The sequence below is a fragment of the Panthera leo genome, chromosome E2 (genome assembly GCF_018350215.1).
Source record: "Panthera leo isolate Ple1 chromosome E2, P.leo_Ple1_pat1.1, whole genome shotgun sequence".
In the NCBI taxonomy this organism is placed as follows: Eukaryota; Metazoa; Chordata; class Mammalia; order Carnivora; family Felidae; genus Panthera; species Panthera leo.
This window is the reverse complement of record NC_056693.1, coordinates 60,546,721-60,572,582: the sequence shown is the minus strand read 5'-3', so window position 1 is coordinate 60,572,582 and position 25,862 is coordinate 60,546,721. Positions and strand designations below refer to the sequence as shown.

The 25,862-nt window shown below is 62.7% G+C and overlaps 1 protein-coding gene across 4 annotated transcripts in view; it reads left to right on the top strand.

Annotated features, from left to right (window-relative positions):
* CBFA2T3 (CBFA2/RUNX1 partner transcriptional co-repressor 3) overlaps positions 1–25,862 on the top strand; it is an 81,735-nt gene that overhangs the window by 19,814 nt on the left and 36,059 nt on the right. For 2 of the 4 annotated variants that reach the window (XM_042918591.1, XM_042918590.1), the window contains exon 2: positions 7,603–7,717. The gene's annotated coding sequence lies outside the window, so the exon portion shown is untranslated. Of the gene's footprint in view, positions 1–7,602; positions 7,718–12,832; positions 12,916–25,862 lie in introns of those variants that run through there. The other 2 variants (XM_042918592.1, XM_042918587.1) reach the window with 2 other exon arrangements.

The window sequence follows — 25,862 nt, the reverse complement described above, 5'->3', positions numbered from 1 at the left end:
GGGGTCTGGAGGGACGCCGGGCGCAGTGGACAGGTGCCACGCACCTCCACACCCTCCCTCAGGCCTCCAGGGCCGCGTGAGCCCGGCACAGGCACCGGCCGGGCGTGACGTTGCCGCAGCCTGGCCGTCGGGGCTGGATAACGTCTTCCAGGAGAGGAGGCAGGTGGGGCTGGACTGGGGGACCCACGCACTTGCTTCCAGGCTTCTGTGCCACCCCTTGTCTCTCGGGGGCCCAGGCATGCCGGGGCGGCGGGGGAGGTGGGAAGCAGGGGGTCTCACCGTCCACAGAGATCTTTCTGTCCTCACCCGGCCTCAGAGCTGCTCACTGCACCAGCCCCGCGGGGCAGTGGGAAGACGAGGACAGACTGGACAGATGTTCACCTGAACAATCGGGGCTTCTTGGCCAGAAAAGACCCCGCGGGGGTCATGTTCCCCTTTGGGCCCCTGCAGTGACCCTCCTAGAACTGACAGATGGGACCTGGCCAAGCAGAGAGGCCTGGCCGGGACGCGGGGCCTCCCCGCTCTGCGGCCGTCTCCCCATGTGTAAAATCAGGGCTTTGGTCTGGTGACACTTCTCCTTCTCTGTGCCCTGCTGTCGAAGGTCACAGACCGAGGACGGTGGGGGGGCCCCAGGCAACTGTGAACACGCCGAGGTACACGGAAGGCAAAGGGGGGATCCAGGGAGCCCAGAGGAAGGGTGACCCCACCCCCAGGCACACCCTCCCTGCCCTGGTGCCTTGTCCTCTGTTAGTGCCCCTGGGGGCTCGGGGTCGCTTTGGGGGATATTTAATGGACAAACGGAGAAGAGGTGGGTTTTCCTTTGTGGGCGAGGATGACCGTCGATTCCGTCAGCTGCTCTCTCAACAGCAAACACAGCGAAGCCATCTTGACAGAGCCCTGAATGTGGGTTCTGGATAACTTGGGGGCACAGTGGGGGTGCCAAGAGGTCCCCCAGCTCCCGGGAGAAGCCGTGAGCAGCTGCACTTGGACTGTCATGGGGGTGAGAGGGAGGCCCCCCCCAGACTCCAGGAGGGCAGGACAAGGAGGGGCAGAATGTTCCAGGTAGAGGCAACTTTGCCTCAGGTGGAGGCAACGTGATGGGCCACAGCTCCAGAGCGACAGTATGGGAGGGGCCTTTATCTCAGGCGGGAGTGACAGGACCAGATTCGTCTTGCAGAAAGCCGTCCTGGCGCCTTGCGGGGAAGCGTCCGGTGATAATAACGGCCTGTTATCGGAGCAGGGGATTCACGTGGGCTTGGAGACCATCCGTCCTGGGGCCGCGTCCCTCTCGGGCCGACACCTGGGCCTGCCCGCCCTGGCACCTCCAGTCTGTCCTTGAGGCCCACAGAGCTCAGCCCCCCGCCGAGCTGCCTGGGGGGGGGGGAGAAAGGGGGCTGCTGGGCCGTAGGGGGGGCCACAAACCCACCTCCCCTCGGGAGCCGTGGGGTGACAGCGTGTGTCAGCCATGGTGCCGCAGTGGCCGGTGACAGAAACGTTGCTGGGGAGCTCGGGCAGGACGGGGATCGTGCCGGCTCAGTGACAGGCCTCAGGAAGGGCAGGGTGGACAGCTGCGGCACCCGGGTCCGGCCACGTTGCTCAGGACACCGCCTGTCGAGGTCTCTCGAGGCAGATAGGCGTGGCAGCCCTGGGCCTGCCTCCCAAGCAGAGCAGAGGAAAAGCTCCTCCTTCTCTGTTCCGGGTCAGAAAACTTCCAGGGAAGGATCGTGACTGGCCCGGCTTGGGTCGCGCGCCCTCCTTCTGGGCCAAGTGTGGAGGGTTGGGGGTGAGCGGTGTTCTGGGCAGACCTGGGGCCTGAGCAGGGGCTGAGGAGCCCGTTACGTACTGCAGGTGCCTTGTAAAAGCAACTCTTTTTTTCTCATTTAAAAAAGCAAAACTAGGGGCCCCTGGGTGGTTCCGTTGGTTAAGCGTCCAACTCTTGATTGTGGCTCAGGTCATGATCTTACGGTTCGTGGGTTCGAGCTGACAACACAGAGCCTGCTTGGGATTCTCTGTCTTCCTCTCTGCCCCTCCCCTGCTCTCGCTCTCTCTCAAATAAAAAATAAACAAAAAAACGAAAATAAAAACAAAACAAAAATATGCAGATGAGGATGAGAGGAAAGGAGGTGAAGAGGCGCAGTGAGCCGGCGGAGGCGAGGGCCACGTGAAGGGTAACGTGGAACAGTCGCCTCACAGATCCCTGCCGAGGCAGTGGGTGCCCTGGGCGGGGGCACAGCGGCCACCACACAGACGGCCCCACCCTGGGAGGAGAAGAGCACAGACGGACATGCCCTGGGCACGAGGAGGGCTTGGGTGTCCCCGAGTCCCTGAGCAGGCCTCTGAGGCGCAGCCAGGGGACGGAGCAGGCCACCAGTGCAGAGGCCACGGAGGGCCAGCAGGTGGCTGTATGCAGCCCTGGTTCTCAGGGGGAGTTTTGGAGGAAAACGCAAAGAGTGAAGGAGTTTACTGTCTCTTGTATTTCTTGCTGTGGGATGTACCTATTCACACGCTTCGCCCATTTTTATTCTGTATGTAGGGCTGTTAGTCCTTTGTTACACGTGTTGCCAACATCCTCTCCCAGACTCCTCCTTAACTTATGGTTACGTATGGCCTCGTCGGTGCACAGCCGTTGATGTCCATCTGGGTTTTTCTCTGAGTTTCCTTCATCATAAACAAATACTATACAGAGACTTGTATTCTTTTCTGATACTTTCCCCGTTTTGTTTTTCACATCTTATTCCTTAACACCAGTGGAGTGTCTTTTCAAAACGGACCGAGAAATATATACAATTTTTTCCCAAAATGGGAGGGAGAGTTGGCCTGACACCATCTCCCGACGAGTGCCTGGCTCTCGGGGATTTAAATGCCACCTTGTCCCACCGGCTTTCCCTGTGACTCCTACGCCGCGGCCGATTTTCCGGCAGGATGTTTCTACTGCTCGGCCCGATCCTCATCTGAAATTGAACAAAGACAAGAGAGAACTCAGGACCCGTCTTTGGGCCACGCTGGCTCATTATCGTTCCCACCTTCCAGAGACAGGAAAACCAGAAAATTAGAGAAGCGGAAAGTGGGGTCCCAGCCAGCCTCCGGCAGCCCCGACACCCTTCCTGGGCCCCCCGTCCACATGCCTGGCTCTTCATCTGACGAGCCAGAGTGCACGTGTCACCACCCCGCTCCCTTGTCGAGTGGGGCTCGAATCCCACAGACTTGATCTAAGCACGGCGGATGGGCAAATGTTCCAGATTTGTCCCACAGCCTCATGGTTTGGGGGCCTCCTTAGGCGGGTGCGAGTCTGTGAAAACCGTCCTTCTCTGACTTCGTCCTCAGTCCCTCAGGACAGCAGGGACGGGAATCCCAGAGAACCAAGGGCTGCAGACGAGGTGCCTCGTCCCGGCGAGAATCGCCTTGGGGCCAGCCGTGCGTGCGGCACCGTGGCTCTGTGCACGCGGGGTGACCCCCAGGCTGCGGAGCCTTCCGGCAGGTCCCCAGCAGAGCCTGGCCCCTCGGACAGCCGCCTCCGCCACAGGCGGCTCAGTCTTGGTTCCCGCCCGCAGTCTGGAGGGGAGACGGGCCACCCTCCCGCGGCCTCCTTTCTTGTGCCCGTCAACCGAGGTGTGGACAGGCTGGCAGACGGGGGGTGGCAGGGCGTGACTGGCAGCTAACAGGGCAGAAGTGGGAGGCGAGGGCCGGCAGCGCGGCGACAAGGGGCAGAGCCGCCCCCCACCCTGCGCACGGCCACCTCCACACGAGTGCTCGGGGTCCCCGGCCCCAGTCTCCCCGTCCAACCTGCCACAAGGCGGCGGGGGGGGGGGGGGGGGGGGGCAAGGTTGAACGAGAGGCAGTTGGGAAAGTGCCTGTGGCGCACCTGAAGGCGCGGGAGCTGGCAGGTGGCCTCGGGGACCCCGCGGGCCGGCCGCAGGTGGACACTGCGCTTAGGCCCCACCTGGAACAGGGATTTTAGCTGCCTGGCTCCGCTCACACGATAATTAATGATTCTCCTGGGAGAACTTGACGTCACGGTTCTCTCAACGTGACCGCCATTCTGAGTTCCCAACTAAAGCTTCAACACAGATGGAAACAGCCGAGCTGGAATAAAACAGCGGGATCGCCCGGAGGAGTCTGCCAGGACTCTGGCCTCCGAGGTGCCCGGGCCGGGTCGGGGGAGCCCCCGGGGCGGGGGATGGGGGCCGGGTCAGCCAGGACCAGCCACGCCGCACCCCAACCGCACCCGTCACCTGCCCCTCTTCTGTGCACGCCGTCTGGCTCTGGGCCACCAGCCCCCGACACCCCTGCCTAGGGCTCCCCCTCGGCCGCCGCGGGGGGGGGACGCAGATGGGGAGTGACCGTCCCTGAGCGGCCCTCACCAGAAGGGACAGGGCATCCCGTGCAAACACTCCAGTCCCCGGTCTCCTGGCAGGACGGCTCTGAGGGCGCTCCTGCGGGTCCCCCGGGACGCCCAGAGGACAGAGCATCAGCGGCCCTGAGTGGACTGGCTGTGTCTGTCCGTTCCTTCCCTTCCCTGCCCAGGACCTCCCGGCAGCACCTGCCGGCCATCCGCTGGCCTCCTCTGTGTCCTCCTTCCGGGGGATCCAAGGAAGCCTCCACTGGTTTGGCCCTGCCCCTAGACGAGGCATTTCCCCTCCCAGAACCTGCAAGGCTGGTCTGAGCACAGAGGGGGAAACTGCCTGTGAGTGGCTCTTGACACGCCTGGGGTCCCTCCTTCCCCAACTTCCCCTCCTTCCCTTAAACCACCGAGACCCACATGGAGGGCAGGGCGCGAGGCTTGCATCACGCGGGGTCTTCCGGCCGTCTCAGGGGGGAGAAATCAGCGGTGGGAATCCCGTCTTCATGTAAAGTTTCCGTGTTTTGCTCCCCATGGGTTTTTTGGGCACTGATTCCAACATTTTTAAATGTTGGGTTAAAACGTGGTTTATCTCGAATACTGAGTTTTTGGTGCCGCCTTAAAATTTGTACCTGGGCGTTTGCCACACAGCCGCCCGGGGTGCTTCCTACGTGCAGTGAAGTCGGGGATGATTGATGGGCCACCGTGGCCCCCGGACGGCTGTGAGGGCCCTCTGGACAGGAAGGCCAATAGCTTTTGGTTGCAAGAAACAGACATTTTGGCGAAAACCAGCCTGAACAATAAGGAAACTTACTATTGAAATGGCAAGCTTGGAAGTAGGGTGGGTTTCGGGGACGGCCGGGCAGCTCAGCAATGTCCCGAGCGGCCCCCTCCTCTGTTCATGTGACCCCCACACCAGCGCCGTCCTCAGGTGGTGGCCACGGGCAGTGGCAGGGCCAGGGCGGGGAGGGGGCAGTGTCCCGCACGTGGGAGACTCTCCCCACACGTCTCGGTCGGTCGGGGACGGGTCACGCGTGGTGCTGGAGCCGGTCAGCCACGAGGGTGAGCCTCTGTGCACCTGCAGATGCGGGGGGCGGGGGGGCGGGGGCTGAGGGGCTGCCGCAGGGAGGCAAGGATCCCGGACCCCTGTGGGGGTCGCGCTTGGGAGGAAGGTGAGGGCGAGAACGGTGGAGGCCCAGGCAGCAGGGTTCCCCACGGAGACCCCAGGGAAAGCGTTTCACAGGAGGAGGGCGCCTCTGATGCCTCAGCCGCTGCCACAGGCTCCTTCCCGGCTCGCTGGGGCGGGTGGGCCCGGCCTAGCCTGGTGCTGCAGCCCTGATGCCGGGTGGGCAGGATGACCCCACAGCCCACCCCTCCGCCTTCCCGCTGCGTCTCCGCCTGGGGCTCCGGGTGGGGCTTCCCCTGGCGAGAGGGGCCATCCCTGGTGGGAGTCGGGCTGGCCTCGGGTGAGGGGCCAGGGGACGAGGCCAAGAGACGGTCCTGGGGGCGGGAAGCTTCCTGGTGTCCGCACCGGCCACGGCTGGCGGCCCGGCAGCAGGCCACCCGCTCACGCCCAGCGCCAACCCGTCCCCAGCTTCCCTGGAATGGTCCCTGTGCCCTCACTTCCCAAAAAAAGGCTCACGGCTCCCTGCCTGGGCCCAGCCCTGATGCCCCACCTGCCTGCACCTCCTTGCTTGCAGAAAACACAGCTTTTTGCAATTCTGGCGGTTTTCGATCTTGCAACGAGATTGCAGAGGGCCCGTGGACTGGTCAGCTGACTAAGTCATTCTGTGACCGATCGGCATGTGGTTCGGGCACCGGACTGTCTGAAGAGGCCACAGTGATATCTCGGGAGCACAGAGGCCTTTCATCCTGACCTACTTATTGACGTGATTCACGGGAGATCCCATGACAGGAACGGATCCGTGTCTAGTCCCGCCTTCTGGCAATAATACAGAAACCACTCGAAACTCTGCCTCGTCCCTCTTTTCGATACCTGTATTTCCAACCGAAACTTCCTTTTTACACTAACCCTCCAGGTGTATACTGAGTTCACACCGTTTTTACTGCCAGTGATCGTGACGGCAGCCCAACGGAGAAGACAGACGACCTTTAGCGGCAGAAAGCATTTAAGTCCCGATATTCCATTTACGTTGTTGTGCGTGATAGGAAAATAAAAGCTTTCAAACTGAAAATACATTAGGATAGAATTCTGGTGGGTGGGATGGACGTAAACAAACCAGGAGAGAAGGGAGCTGTGTGAAAATCCAGGGGCAAAGAGGGGCCGTTGCATACGCATCGCGCTGTGCGTGCCCTTTATCATAGGAGATGTTCAAAGTGTCACTGACGGTTCTTTTCTTTAGCCTGCTGGCCTTTTTCTTTTTAAGTTAATACGATTTATTTTGAGGGGGAGTGTCAGGTTTGCAGAAAAGCGGAGCACAGAACAGACGCTCCCAAACACCACGTCCCCACAGCCGCTCCCCTGTGATTAACATCTCCCGTTGATGTGAAATTACTGAGCTGACATCGATACATCAATAGTTTTTCTTGAGTTTATTTATTTATTTTGAGAGAGAGAGAGAGAGAGAGAGAGAGAGAGAGAGGACCCCAAGCAGGCTCGCGCTGCCAGCACAGAGCCCGACGTGGGGCTCGATTCCACGAACCTCGAGATCACGACCTGAGCCAAAACGTGGTCAGGCACTCAACCAACTGAGCCACGCAGGTGCCCGTCACTACATTAATAGTAACCAAAGCCCACAGTTTACATCTGTGTCCCCTCTTGGTGATGGACATTCTGTGGTTGGGACAAAGGTACAGTGACACATAACCACCCTCACAGCATCACGCAGAGGAGTGTCACTGCCCCCAGAATCCTGTGTTCTGCCTGCCCCCTGCCCCAACCCCGGCAACCCCCGAAGCCTTTACTGTCTCCATAGCCCTCCTTTTCCAGGTGCCACATGTTGCAATCGTACCGCACGGGGCCTTTGCAGACGGCTTCTTCCACTTAGTGATGTGCATTTAAGTTCCTCCAGGTCTAAATGGCTCTTTTCTGTCGCTGAGTGACACCCCGTTTTCTGGATGGACCGCACTATCTGTGCCTTCATCATCGAAGGACGATTTCATTTCTTCCAAGCGTGGACACCCGTGAACAGAGCTGCTCTAAGCATCGACGTGCGGGTTTTCGTGTGGGTGTAAGACGTTTGGGTAAATAGCGAGAAGCACGAACGTGGGATCGTGCGGTAAGAACATGTTTCGTTTCGTAGGAAACTGTCAAACCGCCTTCCGCAGTGCGCGTGCTGCCCCGCCTTCCCGCCGGCACCCGGGAACCCTGCCACCGGCCCTCGTCGGCCCCGTTCTCCATCTCAGCGCTTCTAACAGGTAGGTGGTGATGGCTCTGTTTCCCTGGTGACATATCACGTGGAACCCCTGTCCCCATGCGTCTGCGTCATCTGTATACCTTCTTTGGGGACGTGGCTGTTCAGGTATTTCGCCCATTTTTCAATTGGGTTGTTTGTCTTCTCGCTGAACTGTAAGCTCTTTGTACGTGTCCTTCATCAGATGTGTCTTTGCAAACACTCTCTCCCGGTCGGTGGCTCGGCTTCTCACCCTCTCGACGGTGTCTTTCCCAGGGTGGAAGTTTCTCATTTCGGCGAAGTCCTGCTCATCCAATTTTTCTCTCACGGATTGTGCTTTCGGTGTCGTATTTGAGAGCTCTCGGTTTCGCGGTGCCCGGCTGGCTCGGTCAGGGTTGATGTCGAGGTTGTGAGTTTGAGCCCCAAGTTGGGTGTATTGATTATTTTAAAAAATACGTTTGTTTTTAAAGTTCTTTGTTTCAGCTTGGGAGCTGTGTGAAAATTCAGATGCCAAAGTAGAGTTTACTTGCGTATTTTAAATTGATAATGGTGGCTATCAAGTGGTATCTAACTCATCTGCCACCCTTTTTTTGTAAAAAATCCATACTTATGGTGTGTCACATTTTATATTCTTGGCAGCTGCTTAAATTTCCGTTCAGTTTTCAGATATAACAGAAGCACGTTTAAGGTGGTCCAGAGTTGCTCGGAATTGTTTTTAAAGACCGGTGGGTCTGCGGTGGCTGACGGCCTGGACTCCGGGCCCGGCTGACCTGCGGGACCCGGCTCTGCCTAAGACGTTCAAGTACCCAAGCTCTCGGGACCCCAGGTGTCCCCCTCGGGCCAGCGAGACCCGTGGCAAGCCCCGCCTCCCAGGCCGGCGGTGAGGCCAGGACCTGGCGGTGAAGCTCGGGGCACCCGGACGGGGCTCCGTATGGCAGCTCCTATCGGGGGTCGGGGTAGAGAAACCGGAGTAAAGAACCCAGTTCAGGCGTTGCCTCTGGCAAGTGCAGGTGACCCTTGAAACACGCGGGTTTGAAAGGAGCGGGTCCACTCATACACAGATGTTTTGCAGTGAACACAATACGGTGCCGTGAATGTATTTTCTCTTTTGATTTTAAGAACATTTTCTTCTCTCTAGCTGACTTCGCTGCAAGAATGCAGCATATAACACACATAACACAGAATATGTGTGAGCCGACTGTTCATATTGTTGCTAAGGCTTCTGGTCAACAGTACACTATTAGCGGGTCACCTGGGAGGCTCAGTCGGTTAAGTGTCTGACTTCAGCTCAGGTCAACGATCTCACGGCTCGTGGGTTCGAGCCCCGTGTCGGGCCCTGTGCCGGCAGCTCGGAGCCTGGAGCCTGCTTCGGGTTCTGTGTCTCCCTCTCCCTCTCTCAGGAGATGAATAAACATAAAAAAAAATTTTTTTTAAAGCCAGTGCACTCTTAGCCAAGTGTTTGGAAAGCTATGCGCAGATTTGTGACTGCACCAGGGGCTGGCGACCCTAAGCCCCACGTTGTTCAAGGGTCAGCTGTACTTATAAGTTGTATCTTTGTCAAAACCCTGAGCCGGAAACTGTGGGGTTGAGAGAGATCACATGTGGGTGCTGCCCTTCAGGGCTCTTTTTTTGGGGGGGGGGGAACATCAAGCATAGACGCGTTAGAAGTAGCCGTTGGAGAGGACTGGACGTGATGGGGCTGTTTTCCCAGGAGCAGAGAGGGCAAGGCCGCAAAGACACCACTCAACTGCAAGTCAGAAATTCTGGGTGCTGGGGCGCCTGGGTGGCTCAGTCAGTTGAGAGTCTGACTTCAGCTCAGGTCACGATCTCGCAGTTTGTGGGTTCGAGCCCCGCGTCGGGCTCTGGGCTGACAGCTCGGAGCCTGGAGCCCGCTTCGGATTCTGTGTCTCCCCCTCTCTCTGACCCTCCCCTGCTCACACTCTGTCTGTCTGTCTCCCTCTCTCTCAAAAAATAAATAAACCTTAAAAAATTTTTAAAAAGAAAGTCTGGGTGCTGGTCCCAGCACCGGTGCTGTGAGCCCTCGGGCAGAGGGCGCTCCCTGTGGGCGAGTGCTGGGAACAGGACGCTGGTGGAGGGAGGCAGAGGCGGTTGTACCCCGAGGAAGGGGGCACGGGGCTGCTGCCTCTGCAGATGCTGGCTCGCTGCAGGCCTTGCAGGGGGGGCCCCGATCCCCATTCGTCTCCCTGCTCCTGGCCCTCCTGCTCTGCGCCCCTCGACCCAGGGCTTCCGGGGTGGCGCCTGCCTTGCCCATGATCCGGTCTCCTGGGGGGGAGTTGGGCCTTGCTGGCCAGCCTGCATGCGTCTTTTGGGGAGGGATGGGATTCTCTGCCTTCAGTGTCCCCTCACGGTGCCCAGAATTGTGCCCCAGCCATTTCCAATGTGAGCGACCAGTCCATGGGAAGCAGCAGGGAGACCAACTGGGTGAGAGGCAGTGTGGGCCCGTGTGGCCGTGGACGAGTCAGGCAGCCTGTCAGAGCCCCGGTCCCCCCACCTGTAAAACAGAGGTCCGGTACACCTGCCTGGCAGAGGGATGAGAATTAACCGGGGAAAGGCCAAGATGGAACTCAGCTCAGTGTGTGTCCCTAGCAGGCCCCACTCGGGGTCCACAGCGGCTGTCGTGACTCACCATGGCCACCATGTGGCCCCCATCTGACACGGTCAGTCCCCCCGGGGCAGAAGCCCCATCTCCAAAGCTCCTTCCCTCCCTCCAGCGCGTTTGCTCAGGCCAGCAGCAGGGCCTTTGGGACGGTCTCCAGGGCCTAGAGCTGGGTCTCAGAAGAGCACGGCTTCTTGCTTGGGGTCAGGGATCTGTCGTGTCTCAGATGCCTTTGCTACAGTAGCCCTGTTCCTAGGGGTCCCACTTGCAGCACCCCGGGCCCAGGCTGGGTCCGGTTCTGCTGACGCTCGGTGTGAACGCACCGTTGTCGGGGGCGGCACTGGCCTCCCTGCCCGGCTGAGGACTCCCCGAGCTGGCTTCTGGGCGTCTGCTGTCCGGTCACCCCATCTTGCTCCCTCTTTTCGCGTGTTACTCTCTCTGAAGCCTCGAGGCATCTTAGGACTAAACCCAGGAGCTGTCCTGCTTTCTCAGGGACTCATAAAATACCAGTGCACCTTAAAGTCACTGCTATCTCAGGGTCCATGGAGTAAAGAGACTGCTACTGATAACGACTGGTGCCTAAAACCTGTGGTCTTACACGGCAGGCCTGATGCTTTCAGACCCGTGTTCTTCTGTGACGTGGGCTCAGGACCTCTGCTCCTCCACGGGACTGGGCTGAGCCCACACGTAAGCACATTCTGGAAACAAGGGAAACAGATACCACCATCCCTGTTGTAATTAAACTGTTTTCCGCACCCCCTGTGGCTGCTGCAAGGACAGAGCCCCAGGAGGTCAAGGGTGACCCAGCTGACTGGACCCCTGGGCACAGCTGTGTGTCCAGGGGCTTCCTCTGCCTAGCTCAGCTCCAGGGGCAGGGCTCCGTCAAGGAGAGGTCACGGGCTGGGGAGAAACAGGCCGGTGGAGCAGACCCACGGAGGAGAGGGATATTTTTTGGCACATTGCTGCATTTTTATACTTGAGAATTAGGGGCCTTGGACCTTCATGTGCAGACTTATGCCAAATAAGATGCAAATCAGGGCGCTGCTCTTCCGAAGTTCTGGGCCCTCTGCGGGCAAGGTCGTGACCCTGGGACCCCAGCTCCTGTCTGAGAAACGAAGCATGTGTGGGCTGGGGGAGGAAGGGAAGAAAAAGGCACGGATTTACTGTAACGTTCTAACCAGGCAAAGGCATCGAATACGCCACAAAGCGCTTTAAGGCAAGAGGCAACATGGGTGGGGGTAGGGAGCCAGGGCCAGGGCTGCGGTCGGGGAGGAGAAAGGTGGGTGCGCGGGGGAGGGGGGGCCGGGGCTCCGGCTTGGGGCATTTCTGCAGACATTAAAAGAATGATATGCAAATAAATGGAAAGTACATGCAAATGCCGCGGGACGAGCGGCCGGGGAGCTGGGGACCCCGCGCCCCCTGCATTTTTGCCCGGGTTAATGCGGGGAGGGGGCGCGAGGGGCCCGGGGCGCGCGGCGGGGAAAGGGCGCCCCCTGCCGGCCGAGCGCGGAAGCGGCCCCGGGCCCCTTCCCGCCCCACGCGGCCGGGCGGGCGGGGGGCGCGGCGCCCGGAGGAGGGGCGCCTGCTACTCGCCTCCCGCCCCGGACGCCAGACGCGCGTCTCCTAAAACTACGAGGCCGGCGGTCGCCGACTGCTGCGAGGTGGGTGTGCGGCGGCGGCGGCGGCGGCGGCGGCGGCGGCGGCGGCGGCGGCGCGCGCGGCTCCAGGCCCCACCCGCCCGCCCAGGGCGCGGCCTGCGGAGCCGGCGAGGGTGGGCGCAGGCGAGGGGCCCGCCACGCACGGCCCCCCGCGCTCCCTGCCCGACACCCACGCTGCTGCCCCCCGAGGCACCCCGCGCTTCCGCACACTCACCGGGCACCACCCCTTCCCCTGCAGGGAAGCGCGCACCCCCCTCCACGGCACTCCGCCCCCCCTCCCGCCACGGCCCCGCACCCCGCCACCCCGCCACCCCGCGCCCCCGTATACACACCCCGCTCATCCTCGCAGCCGCGCCGCCGGCCGAGTTGGCAGGGCGCGCCCGGGGCTCCGCGGCGGGGACGGCGGGGGCGGCTGTCTGCCCGGAGCGGCGGCGGGCGGAGCCCCTCTCCCGCGCCGGCCCCGCACCGAGCCCCCCGGGGCGGAGCCGAGAGCGATGGGCGCGGGGCGGGAGGCAGGTGGCGCGGCGGCGGCGGCGGCGGCGGCGGCGGCGGCGGCGGCGGCGGGGGGCAGGAGGCGGGGGCGGAGCGCGCGGGGCGGGGGCCGCGGGGCCCCGTGAGACGCTCGGCCGAGCGCGCGGCAGAGAGCCCGGCGCCGCGAGTGGAAGGCGCGGCGGCTGCACCCGCGCGGCCGCGGAGGCCGGAGACCGCCCGGGGGCGGCGTGCGCGCTTTGTTCCCGCGCGGGGCGGCCGGGCGGGGGCAGCGAGCGGCGGGAGCCGAGCCCGGGCATGGCCCAGGCGGCCGCCCCGCGCGCCCCGGCGGCCCCGCCGCGCGCCTGAGGACAGCGCGCGGGGGGTGGCGGACCAAGTTACGGAGGCGGGGACCGAGTTCCGAGGAGAAGCCGCTTCGGGAGCCTCCCAGCCGCCGGACCTCCGGACCGTAAGTGCCCGGTGCGTCCCGCGCGCCGCCGCCGCCGCCGCCGCCGCCGCCGCCCCGACTCCGCCCGCGGGCTGCCGTCTGGCGGGGGTGGGGGGGGGGGTCTCCTAGCAGCCACGCGGAGCGTGCGGGCCGCCCCCGGGCGCCCCCTCCCCACTTTGGAAAGTTGGAGCCCGCGGCGGGGTGGGGCCAGCCCAGTCAGTGCCCACCCACTTTGGTCCCTCCAGCCCACCCCTGGAGCCGAGCTTGACCTGCCGGGGGTGTGGTCAAACCTAACGTGGGAACTGCGTGCGGAAGGTGGGGTGTCCCGCAGGCTCCCCGTCTGGCACCCAGGCTTCCTGACAAAAGGCCCGGGTCCAGGTGACAGGGGACTGGGAGGGGACGCAGAGAGCGGCCCTAAGAGAGATGGGGGTGGGGGGCAGAGCTCCCTCTGTGCCTCCCGCCGCCGCCGCCGCCGCCGTCGTCTTGTTACAGTCCCTGGCCCTGCCCCCCAGGCAAGGGGCGGCAGGTCAGCGGTGTCCGCGGTTAATTGGTGTTGCGGTGAAGTCGGCCCGGAGACTGGGGGGTGGGGGGCTGCCCCCACTCCCCGTGTGTGGGGACAGGGGCTTAAACGACCCTCCCTGGGGTCCCAACAGCCCGCGGTGCCTGGGGCGCAGCCCTGTGGCAGTGATCATTCACACCCGTTGGGAACCGTCCATCTGCGTGTTGGGCAGGCCTGGAGCCAGGCTGTGGGAACGGCTCCGAGGGAGGTGTGAGCCGATGTGGAGGGACAGATGGCTGGAAATTCAGCCCTAGACGGGCTCACAAGGAGCGGAAGGCAGCCGGGCTGGTGGCAAGCCACACTCTGAGCTGCTGGGCTCTGAACACACAGCCCCAGGCTGTCCCTCCTTCCGGCCCCTGGGAACTGCGTTGGGGGGGGGGGGCGCCACAGAGGAGCGAGCAGATCCCTGCAAGTGTGGGGACCCCTCCCTCCGAAAACGCCCGTATTCCCCACCATCTGGACCTTGGCTGGCTGACTGCAGGCCTGTTCCAGAGACTAGGGGGAAAAATACTTCCTTTGAGAGCAGAGGAGACCCCATAGTCCCGTGCGGGGCGCACTCCTCTCCGGCCCTGGGGCCAGGATGCCGCCTCATTATGTCTAACTGGGCGTGTGTTTCCTCTCCCGGACCCAGAAACAGGAGGTTCCCAGGGCGGCCCGCGGAGCTCGGGGGCTGTGGCCGCCAGGGCTGATGTCGTATCCTGGCTTTGCTCTCGCAAGTTGCTGCAAGGCTGGAGAAACTTCCCGCGGCTGGAGCCCCAAGGTGGGGGGCAGGCCGGGCGGAGAGGACCAGAGGCCGCTCCTGGCAGGGGCAGGAAGGCCAGTCCACGCCTTCTGGGCACGTTCTTAGAGAGCCAGCGCGCGACACGCATTTGCCCCGCCCCCACCCTGCTCTGTCCTCTGGTCGGGGAACCCAGGAGGGCAGGGGGTTCTGTTCTTTGCCGCCCACAAGCCCGTGCTGGGCCCCGCTGTCCGGGACCGTGTTGCCGGGCCCCTCCTGTGGGCTGAGAGGGAACGAGGGAGGAAGGAACGAAGGATGACTGGAGCAGATGTGGTGTTGCCGGCTCCCCGGGAGCTTGACAGACGCAGGCTGGGAGAACATCACGTTAGGACCGATTTTCCGGTGGAATCCGTCCCTCTCTGGAGGTGCCTCCATCTACTAGCGATTGGGGGGAAGGGACAGTCACGTGGCTGGCAACTGTCTGTTCACAAGCCCAGCCAGGGCTGGCGAGCCGGGAGGTTTCGGCTGGATGTCTCCCTCCAGGACACTCCGGGGCTCCCCTGGGCCACCCACAACCCCTTTCTGGTCCCGGAGCACCTCCTCGGTCACCAGGTTATGCGCGTAATTGAGTTACCACCTCCAGGAAATCTCTGAGTTTGGCTGCACATATTTTCATTTCTGCATGACTGGAAGAAATTAATTTTCCTTCCTACGCAAGGATCTGAAGCCGCCGGCAGGCTGAGCCACTAATCCGCAAGATCCAAGCCAGCGGGGCCGCCACCCCGGAGGCCGGCTGCTCCGGCCGAGGGTGGGGTCTGGGCGAGGCCTTTCCCTGCCACCTTCTGGAACTGGCACGGGCGGGCCTTCCCCACCCCGGCTGCACCGTCAGGGGGTTGAGGTCGGGGTCGTCTGATTCACTGCAGCCTCCCTGGCACCAGTGGGCCTCCGTTCCTTTCTGAGTCACTGGACAGATGTGCACGTACACGTGTGTTCAGGGTGCGAGATGTGGAAGAGGCACCGCGACCCGTGTCCCTGAGACGTGGCGGAGAGCCGGCATACAGTAGTCGCTTAATTAGTGCCGCTTTCCAGGAGGGAACTGGCGTTTCTGTGGGGCAGCGCCGTCCTGCCCACTGCCCGGCTCTTACCTGCCAGGGTATCTGTCCCCCACCAGCAGCAGCCCGAGCACTCACACTCCCTGCCAGAGGCGGGGTGACAACCGGCCAGGGTGGAGGGACTTTAGTTCACTGACGCCCAGAGAGGCGCTGGCCCCTCCTTGTCCAGCTCAGAGGGGAGCCCAAGCCTGCCTGTCGGCCCCGCCCCCTCCCCACAGGGAGTCCCCAGCGGCCAGAGGCTCCCCAGCGCTGCCCCCCACCCCCCGTGAGCCGGCCTCCCCGTGCCCGTGCTCCCCGTCCCTGGCCTGACTGCCCGCACCCCCACACACACCTGCAGGGAGCGGTCGGTGCCCCAGAAGTCAGACCCCCACCTGACACGGCCTCAGGCACCTGGGGCACGGCTGTGACTGATGTGAGGGGTGGCGCCTCCTGAAGTCAGAGACTCCCTAGGGCAGGGGGAGAGCACCTCTGCCGGGTCTGGGTCGTGGAGGCCAAGGCGGGCGCCCTCGTCCTCCCCCACCCTGTGGGAGGATAGGACCTTGTCCGCTACTGTAGGAGGGTGTGCAAACACAGCATTGTTGTGTAACTAGTGTCACCTCTCAGGCCTGGGGGCGGAGGGTTCTGGCCCCTGTGAGCTGTGAGTGTCAGGAGGGTGGCCCTGCCCTGATCGCACACGACTGCGTAGAACTGGCCCCAGAAAGTGTTTACCACGCACAGCTCACACGCTATGTGGGTCGTGTCGTGCCCACAGGGACAGAAGGGTAATGACCAGAGCTCACGCGTCGGGCACGCAGGCTGTGCTGGGCTGGGCTTCCTCTCATGTAATGTCCCGACAACCCTGAAGGTGACTGCTGTCCCATTTTCCAGGCGGGGTCCCCGAGACCCAGAGAGGTTCGCTGGAGGCAGGCAGGTGCCCGGTGCTGCTCCTGTAGCCGGAGGGTGGACAGGCCCCCCGAGCTTTTGCACAGTCCCGCGTGTCGCGTCAGGCCCTGTCACTGTCTACGCACAGTGTGGCCTCCTGGGGGGACAGGGGTGGGAGACCACGGGTGTGTGGCTTACTCAGAGTCCCCACAGATTCTGACGTGTCCGGGGGTGGGGGGCAGGAGGAGGCTGGAAACTCATGACTGGCGGATGTCCATCTGGGGTGCACCCTGGAGGGCCGGGGCTCATGGGCCTGAGGCTCCTTTTCGGGGCAGTGGGTCTCTGGGATCGCAGCCACACCGGGCGAGCACCGTGCTCCAAGGAACCGGCTGCCGGGCTGTCCTTTGTCCCGTTCGAGCCGGCGAACCGCACCTCCAGATCTTGACCCGGGATCTTGACCCCACACTTCTGATTACCTCCGAGGTTCCGGGGCTGGGATGCGGGGCTGGGAGAGGGCGGCGGGGCTGCAGGAGGCGACCCGGCCCCCGAGTGCCTCCGAGGGCCGCCGTTAGCCAAGAGCACGGCTGCAAGCGGGGGCTGGGCCGTCTGGAGACAAGTTCCTGGACTGGAAACGGCCTTTGTAGTCTCAGTGGAAAGACTGAGGCCTGCAGGCAGAGGCCTGGCCCGCGGGGTGGAGACTCATGATGTAAAAGTGACAAATAACTGGTTCCTCGTTCCCGCTTCTGAGCGCCCAGCCCGACCCGGGCCCCGGGGCCCCGGGCGCAAACGGCTGAGCCTCCGCCTGCGACGGGCCGCGAAGACGCTTCCCACCCCGCGCTGTCTGCAGCAGTTTCCTGCAGCAATAAAACAGAAGTTAAGACTTCTGCTTTTTGTAATTCCTGGGGCCTCACGGGGAGCCAGATGTCACTGGGAAGGAAAACAAAGATCTGCATTTGGTTTGGCCGTAATAAGGAAGACGCCTCTCCTGGCTCTGCCGTTGACCCGCACGTTCTCAGCCGCCGCGTCCCCCCCACCCCCCATCACAGTTCGCTCGCGGGGTGGCCGTCCGCGGCCGGGAGTCTGGGATGCCCTTGAGGCTGGGAGCCTGCTGGGTGTGGCAGGAGGAGGTTCGGGTCGTCATCTGTTTGCTGGGACAGAGGAAAGCCTTTGGCAGGGGCAGGGCAGGAGACGTGGGGGTGGGGGCGGCGAGGGGGGCTCTTTGTGAGCCCGAGGCCCTGAACGGACCCGTGGGGAAGTCCCTGCTGGTCACTCCCGACCCGGGAGCAGCCGGGAAAGCCTGGGCGAAGCCAAGCCTGGGAAGGAAAGTCCTCCAGCTGTCGTGGGCCCTTCTCCCCAGCAGCAGCAAGCGGCCGTTTTCAGGAGCAGAGGAGGCCTTAGGCCCCCATCCAGCTCGCGGAGGCCCTGCCCCATCTGCTGAGGCAGCGGGGAGGGACGGGCAGCAGGCTGACTTCTCTGAGTCCCACCGCTCCCCTCCCAGTGGCTGTGTGACGACACCAGACGTCTCACCCTCTCTGTGTCTCCAGTTTCACATGCAAAATGCAGTCACGCGGGCTCCTCCCCCTTCCGATTGTGCTGAGGTGTATCTGGCACGTGGGCTGTCCTTGCTGATCGCTGCTTGTGGACGTGGCTGTCGCGTCCCCGCCTCTGGGGAGTACCCAGTGCCATCCTGGTGCCCTCTGGCGACTGTGGGAATCGGGTGGCCCTGCGGAGGGAGGACCCTGGTGTCCCTCCTGCCCAGCCCGCCCTGTGCAGGGGCTCACCCGCCCTGCATCTGTGTCCTGCAGCACAGCCGAGGCCCCGTACCTGCTTGGTGGCAGGGACACTGAAGCTGGGCCTTGGTGGCGGAGGTGGGATTGCAGCTCAGGAACCCAGGTCACCTGCCCCTGGAGCCCCTGTGTTTCTGCCACACCAGGACCCCAGACAGCCGGAGGCGAGGAGTCCTTCGCCAGGCCTCGGGGCTCCGCGGCCCCCACTTCCCCTGGCCGCCCCTGCCGCCCTCCACAGCCCTTTCCCGTCATGCCCCTGCATCTGAGCAGCCGGAACGGGCGCTGGCCACCCCAGGGCAGGGTTTGGCTGCGTCCCGGGCCGGTGAGGCCGCAGGTCGGCAGGTGGCCCTTCTGCTGTCTGGGAGAACGTGTCCTTCTGAGCCCCGGGTGGAAGCAACCGGCCGGGTTGTGCCCCTCACACCTCGCGGGGGCCCCGGCAGGCTCTGGTCCGCAGGCAGGGAGCAGGGGGGCCGTCGCCCAGGGGCGGCCGTCTGGTGTGACCGGTCACGCCCCGCCGGAGCCTGCGAGGCCCTGTGTCACACACCTCCTGGCCCTGCGGTGGCCTCAGGCTCCTCGCCTTTTGTACGGGAAGTGCGCCCTCTTGTGGCGGCTCGGGGCGGGGGTGGGGAGGTCTGGCTGAGACCCTCTCCGCGGGCCCGCCGCCCAACTGGGCGCAGGGAGTCCCTATCGCCAAGACGTGGCCCGTCTGGGTGCCTCGCGGAGGTTTAGGGTCTCATTTGCCTGCTCCCGCGATCTGAGTCAGAGGGTCCACTTCCTGGGCGCCCCTGGGGCCCCAGGCCGCGTGCTACAGGAGGCGTTCTGGAGGACAGCTCCTTCCAGGGCGACCCGGCTCACACCAGCCCCGCGTGCCCGGAAGTGTGCCCGGCGCCCGCGAGCAGGGCACCCGTGGCCGAGGCAGAGGGCGGCCACGTGTGAGAGTTTAGATCGTGGCCGCGTGGCCGCCAGCACCTCTAGCGACACATGTTGTTTAAGCCAATGTCTCCAAAATGTTGTGTTTTCGCTCTGCAACTGCTGTTTTAAATCGCTGAGAGCTTTCTTTTTTTTCTTTTTTTTTTTTTTTAGAGACTTTGAAGTTGTGTACGCGTCTTACGGGCGAGGTGTTTCACTTCTGCCCAGCCGGCTCGGGCGGCTCATGGCGCTGCGTTGGGCAGGACAGGGCCCGGGGCGCAGGGATTCCCAAAGCACACAGATGAGCCCTGGGGTGGGGCTGCGCGGTGTGAGGTTGGGGACAGCCTCGCGCAAGGGCAGGCAGCAGAGACGGCGGCCGAGTGGTGGAGCCAGACGGCAGCGCCGTGGGGCACAGTGGACGCAGAGGGCGCTCTGGCTTTTGTCCCTGGAGTCACAGAGGCCCACGGAAGCCCCCTGAGCCTGGCTGGACGGGGCCGGGGCTGGTCAGATCAGCATTTTGAGAAGGCCGCCCAGGGAAGAACATGGGGAGACAGAGGCCGTGAGGAGGACAGACACAGGTCACTGAGTGGGGGGATCAGGGTCAGACTGCTAAGGGAGGCATCCGGGGTGACCCCAAGTCCTGGTCAGTCTCCAGATGGTGTATGCGTCCAGGAGAGGCCACCCCGGCCGCCCCTCGCCCCGCACACCTGGCCTGGAGCGACCAGCCTCAGCCAAGAGGCCACTTCTGTCCAGCAGCTGGTGTGTTGGTGGAAGAGTCAAGCCCAAACAAGCGCATTTCCCAACCACCTTCGCTTTGCCGGATGAGGAATGGGAGGCGGGGGGAGGTCCCCGTGCGGGTGGGTAGTGTCCAGCCGGGAGAGCAGCTCACTCCCGGGACCGGGACCAGACCGTCCCCCTGCCCGGGGAGTCCTCGTGCGTGTGAGTGTGCACGTGAGGACTGTGCACAAAAGCGTGTGTGAGGGTGTGACTACCGGGCCAAAAGGAAGTGTGACCTTTGAGCTGGCTGTCCAGAGGGCCGCTTCTCCGGGGCACTCGTGGGGAGCCCAGGGGCCGGCCTCTGTGTCCAGAAGTGGGGAGAGTCACGGCTGTGTAAAGTGTCACCAGAACAGACCGGCTCCACCCAGGGCCCCACAAGCCAGAGACCTAAGTCAGTGTCCATTGAAAGGACTAACAGAGGACCCGGAGATGGGACTTTATCTCCAGGACACCTGTCACTACACGTCTAACAGAGTGACCCTGAATGCCTGTCACTACACGTACATGGACTTTCTCCAAAATGCCCGTCACTATACAACTACATGTCTGTCCCGGGACGCTTGTCCCTACATCCCTAGCGTGGACTATTTCAGGATATCTGTCACTGTCTACGTCTTATGGAGTGACCCAGGACCCTGTCACTACATATTTACACAGACTGTCCCAGGACATCCATCACTACCGTCTATGGGGACTTTCCCACGACACCTGTCATTATACATCTAATGGACTGTCCCAGGACTCCTGTCACTACCATCTACAGGGACTGTCCCAGGATGCCTGTCACTGCACATCTAACGAGCTGTCCCAGGACACCTGTCACTACACATCTACAGGGACTGTCCCAAGACACCTGTCACTACCATCTACAGGGACTGTCCCAGGATGCCTGTCACTACCATCTACAGGGACTGTCCCAGGATTCCTGTCACTGCACATGTAATGGACCATCCCAAGACACCTGTCACTACCATCTACAGGGACTATCCCAGGACACCTGTCACTGCATATCTAATAGACTGTCCCAGAACACTTGTCACTACACATCTAATGGACTGTCCCAAGACACCTGTCACCACCATCGATAGGGACTGTCCCAGGATGCCTGTCACTACATATCTATAGGGACTGTCCCACGATGCCTGTCACTACGCATCTACAGGGACTGTCCCAGGACACCTGTCACTACATATCTATAGGGACTGTCCCAAGACACCTGTCACTACACATCTACAGGGACTGTCCCAGGACACCTGTCACTACATATCTATAGGGACTGTCCCACGATGCCTGTCACTACGCATCTAACGGACTGTCCCCGGACACCTGTCACTGCACATCTAATAGACTGTCCCAGGATGCTTGTCACTACACATCTAACAGACTGTCCCAAGACACCTGTCACTACCATCTACAGGGACTGTCCCAGGATGCCTGTCACTGCACATCTAACGGCCTATCCCAGGACTCCTGTCACTACCATCTACAGAGATTGTCCCAGGATTCCTGTCACTGCACATCTAATGGACTGTCCCAAGACACCTGTCACCACCATCTATAGGGACTGTCCCAGGATGCCTGTCACTACCATCTACAGGGACTATCCCAGGACACCTGTCACTGCACATCTAATAGACTGTCCCAGAACACTTGTCACTACACATCTAATGGACTGTCCCAAGACACCTGTCACTGCCATCTACATGGGCTGTCCCAGGACACCTGTCACTACATATCTATAGGGACTCTCCCAGGATGCCTGTCACTACGCATCTACAGGGACTGTCCCAAGACACCTGTTACTACCATCTACAGGGACTGTCCCAGGACACCTGTCACAGCACATCTAATAGACTGTCCCAGGATACCTGTCACTACACATCTAACAGACTGTCCCAAGACACCCGTCACAACCATCTACAAGGACTGTCCCAGGACACCTGTCACTACACATCTAACAGACCATCCCAGGACACCTGTTACCGCACATCTGTATGGACTGTCCCAGGATGCCTGTCGCTACCATCTACAGGGACTGTCCCAGGACACCTGTCACCACGCTGCCCACACGCTGGTCCTCACTCCGCACACCGTGTGGCCTGGTCTCTCAGGCTCTTCTCTATCCACGTAAAAGCTCCTTGTGAATATGCCAGCAGTCATGGCAGTTAAACACCCGGTCAAGGGACCCAGCACAGCACCTGGCACGGTCTGGTCAGCGTAGGCATGCTCCTGTAAGTCAAGGTCACAGCTTGTTCGGTGTCGGGGGGCTTTGAGGTTGAGGGCACAGGTCAGGTGGTGGCTGTGGAGTCCTGGATCTGACTTGCACTAACAGGTATTCGCAGGGCTTTTTATCTGATTCTCGAAGGGTCTGAGACCCCTGAAGGCGCTAGCTGGACCCCTCCCCTGCCCGGTAATCCTCACGGCACAAGGCCTCCAGCCCAATTAGACCTCCTGGTTCACGAGGTCATTTGGGAAGACCTTTCCTTAGGGTCCCTCCCGGCCCCCTTGCGCCTGTCCGCGTATGTGGAGCGTAGGGGACACAGAGGCCCCCATATCACGCTCCCCACTCCCGATACCTGCAGCCCGAGGGGAGCCAGAGTTGGGGTCAACGAGGGCACAGAGCCTAGGAAGAGGGGGGCCGTGTCCTTCCACACTGGCACTGCCGGGAGGGCAGGCCGTGGCCACCGAGGGGGGAAGGTCGACCCGGCTCCTGTCACACACACGTGTGCCTCACGCTGCGCTCATGACCTGACCCGTGCCGTTAGCAGTGTGGGCGGGCGGCTGGGAGGAGGAAGTGGGGAGTCGCATCCTGCCCGCCTCAGTCTCCCCACTAGGTTTTTTAAGTGTGGCAAAATACACAGGGCATAAAATTGACCATCTTAACTATGTCTCAGCGTCCAGTTCAGGGGCATTGCGTACCTTCATGCTGTGCGGCCATCACACCATCCGCTTCCAGAACTTTCTCATCTTCCCAGTTGGAGCTCCGTCCCCATGAAACACCCCTTCCCCCCCGCCCCAGGACCCCATCTGTTACCGTCCCTGTGGATCTGACTCTCTAGGGGCCTCGTGTAAGTGGGACCTTACGGTGTCTGTCCTGTCGAGATGGGCCGACTTTGCTCAGCAAAAATTGAGCACACGCCCACTGGACGCGTGCTGGGCACGCCCGCCCGCGCTGGGCACGCCCGCTGGCCGTGGCTTCCAGAAGCTTGGGGTGCCGCCTCCCGTGTCAGGTGTGCCTTAGCGGGTGGTCGTCCCGGCGGCCTGCCAGAATGGCGGGCTCACTCCCATCTCACAGAAGGGGACGGTGGGTCCAACAGACGTTCAGGGTGCACCTACCGTGCGCCAGGACCCTCCTCCTGAGGAGCCGCCCTGCCGGGGAGGGTGGGGCAGGTGGGGGGCCTTTTCGAGGCCGGGACCCTTGTCTTTCTACCCCGCCCTTCTCGGCTTGTCTCTTCAAAATAAGTCCCCGTGAACACTGTCACGCTACGCAGGGTGGGGGCAGTGTGATGTGGGGCCCAGCCCGAGGGCACCCAGGAGACGAGGCGGCAGGTCTGGAGCCCCCAGAAGGATGCTGGACTCCCCGTGTGCGTCAGGGCGGGGGGTGGGGGGAGGACGCAGATGGGAGCCAGGGTCTGTCCCCAGCCTCCCCAAGCCTGGGGTTTCCCTACCGTCCAATGGGAGACCAGGCCTCCACCAGCCGCAGAGGCCTCAGAAAATCCCCGCAGGGCTGTTTGACTCAGCAGGAACCTACCCCAGATCCCCTCGAGGTTCTGTGAGACTATTTGGTGGAATGAGTCAAAACATCCAGAAGGTTCCCGCTTACGCGGGAGGCCGGGAGGCGGCAGGGCCCGGCTTGGCTCTCCCCTCCCCCAGCACAGCTGCCACCGCGGCTGCGCCAGCACGGGGCCCATCTGCCCGCCTGGCGCCTTCCCAAGGCCGGAGGGGGGGGGGCCCCAGGGGCCAGCAGGGATGGGGGCCGTGCGGTGCCCGGGGTCCAGGCTCCTGCCCTCTCTGTGTCCTGGGAAACGGCCCAGCAGTCCCGCCCCGGGGGCTGGTGCCGGGTGTGGACGCGGAGCCCGGGGCGGGCACGGTGAGTGCTCACTGACCCCCGGCGTCAGCCTTCTCCCAGGTCCACACCCGCCGCCCGAGTTCCCCGTGGGACTCAGATGGGGCGGAAATGCTTCCTGCGGGTGGGGGAGCCCCTCCTGCACTCTGCGCCCCTCGGTCCGCACCCCCTGGTGGAGGTGGGGCTCCTCCCCCCAAGTGGTCCGGACCACTCAGGGCGGCTGGCCAGGGGTCTCCCAGCCTGGAAGGACAGGCCTTGGGGACAGTCTGCTTCCTGTTGCCCCTGGGAGAGCCAATGGGGGCGGAGACAGGCTCAGGGTTGGCAAGCCGGCCTCCCCGTGTCAGGACCCTCTGCTGCTTCCGTGGGCCCAGTGCTGCCCCACGTGCTGTGGGGAGTCCCTGCCCCCAAATGACTTCACTGCTATTAGATGCAATTTATTGCTCAAATCAGTTAGAAGGCCCCAGGGAAACAGCCCAGACCTCATGATGGCTGCTGGGTGTGGAAAGGAAATGTACGTTCCAGAAGGTCTGGAGACCTCCACCCCAGGGCAAGGTCTGGGTGTGCAAGTCTCCCGGACAGTGTGCAGGGTGGATCCTGAGAAATGGGGCCTTGGCCCCCAGTGGCTCAGGAGACCGCCAGCCAACACACGGGTCAGCCTGGTGACCTGCCTGGAAGAGGAGGCAGGCAGGGAGCCGTCGGCAGAGAGACCTGTGGAAGGGCCGAGTCCGCACGCCCACGCTTCGAAGCAGAGGCGAGCGCCCCTCCATCTCCGAGGGGAAATGTTGGGGCCATGCCCGGCAGAGGGCCATGCCCACGGCCCATGGCCGGGAGGTGGGCACACGGCGGACCTCAGACCCGAGGGTTGTACCCAACCCCTCCCCAGCTTCTGCTTGACTGGGGCACCCTGCGAGGGTTCCCCTCCCTGCTTGCCAAACCGGGGAGGCTTGGGGTATCCGTAGGACCAGGCTGGGCCCGGGCAGCTGTGTGAGCTCAGGCAGGGGCCTGTGTGGAGCTGCACGGACTGGGTCGTAACCCCCACTCTGGCCTGCTTAGCTGTGTGTTTTGGGCGGTTACTGAACCTCTCTGTGCCTCTGCTGTCCCATCTATACGATGGGAGGAGTGACACGTTTTAGGTTTTCACTATGATTATTAAATGACAGAACGACCTAACAGGCTGTTGGAAGGATTGGACCAGTTAATGTCTTGTCAGCCACGTAGCATCGGCTGTTTGCCTGTCCTCCCTCCGAGGCTGGGACTGGATTCCAGCAGGGGCCGGTCACCGGTCCTGAGGGCTGCACCGGGACCCAGCTTTGGAAGGGATCTGCCCCCAGGGATGGCATGGGGTAGACTCTGGCCTCTTGTGTATCGCCGACTCACCGCTCTGAGACGTCCCCGCGGCGCAGGCAGCCCCCTAAACAGACACCCACGCATAGTAGGATAGGCAGAATGTTCTAGAACACTGGGGACATCGGGTTTCTCACTGGTGGAGTGAGGGGTGGGCTGGACCCTCATGTGCCAATACACGGACAGCATACCCGCTCGAGCCACGCTGATGCCCAGGGCAGACGTGGCCGATGGACCGCGGCCCTCCCTTCCCTTTGGGTCCGCCTGAGCCAACAGCATACCTCCTTCTCACGAGCGGCCCTGTGCCCACTTCTTGCCTGGACTTGGCACGTGGGTGCAGAGCTGTCGGCCCCTCAGCCCGGACAGGACCTGGCCATCTCAGCATCTGTAAACCGGCAAACCTGGGGAAGAGATGGGAACGGGTCCGACAGCCGCTCGCATCCGTGGGAAGCGGGACGTGCCGTTGCGGGTAGAGCGAGGACCCTGAGGTGCCCCAGGAAGCAGAGAGCCCGAGCGTGGCCGCTGTGGTGTAGACCACGCTACTCGCCACAGGCCCTGGAACTGCAGTCCTGGTGTAAACCCTGCTCCGGCAGGCGCGGGCCACGGGACCTTGGATGGGCTGTGCCCGCCTCCCACGAGCCTCCGCGTGCCCTGGGCCGGACGGTGAGGCGGGCGGGCCGGGCCGGGGGGTTACGGCCCGCCGTGGAGGCTGAGGAGGAGGGTCAGGCTGGTAGGAAATGCTGGCAGGGGCGGGGGTGCTCCCCGGAGGCGGCCCTGAGGGCTCCAGGCTCGGGCAAGGCAGGCATTCGGCAAGGTGTCCGTAAGCAGCCGCCGCCCCCGCTATTA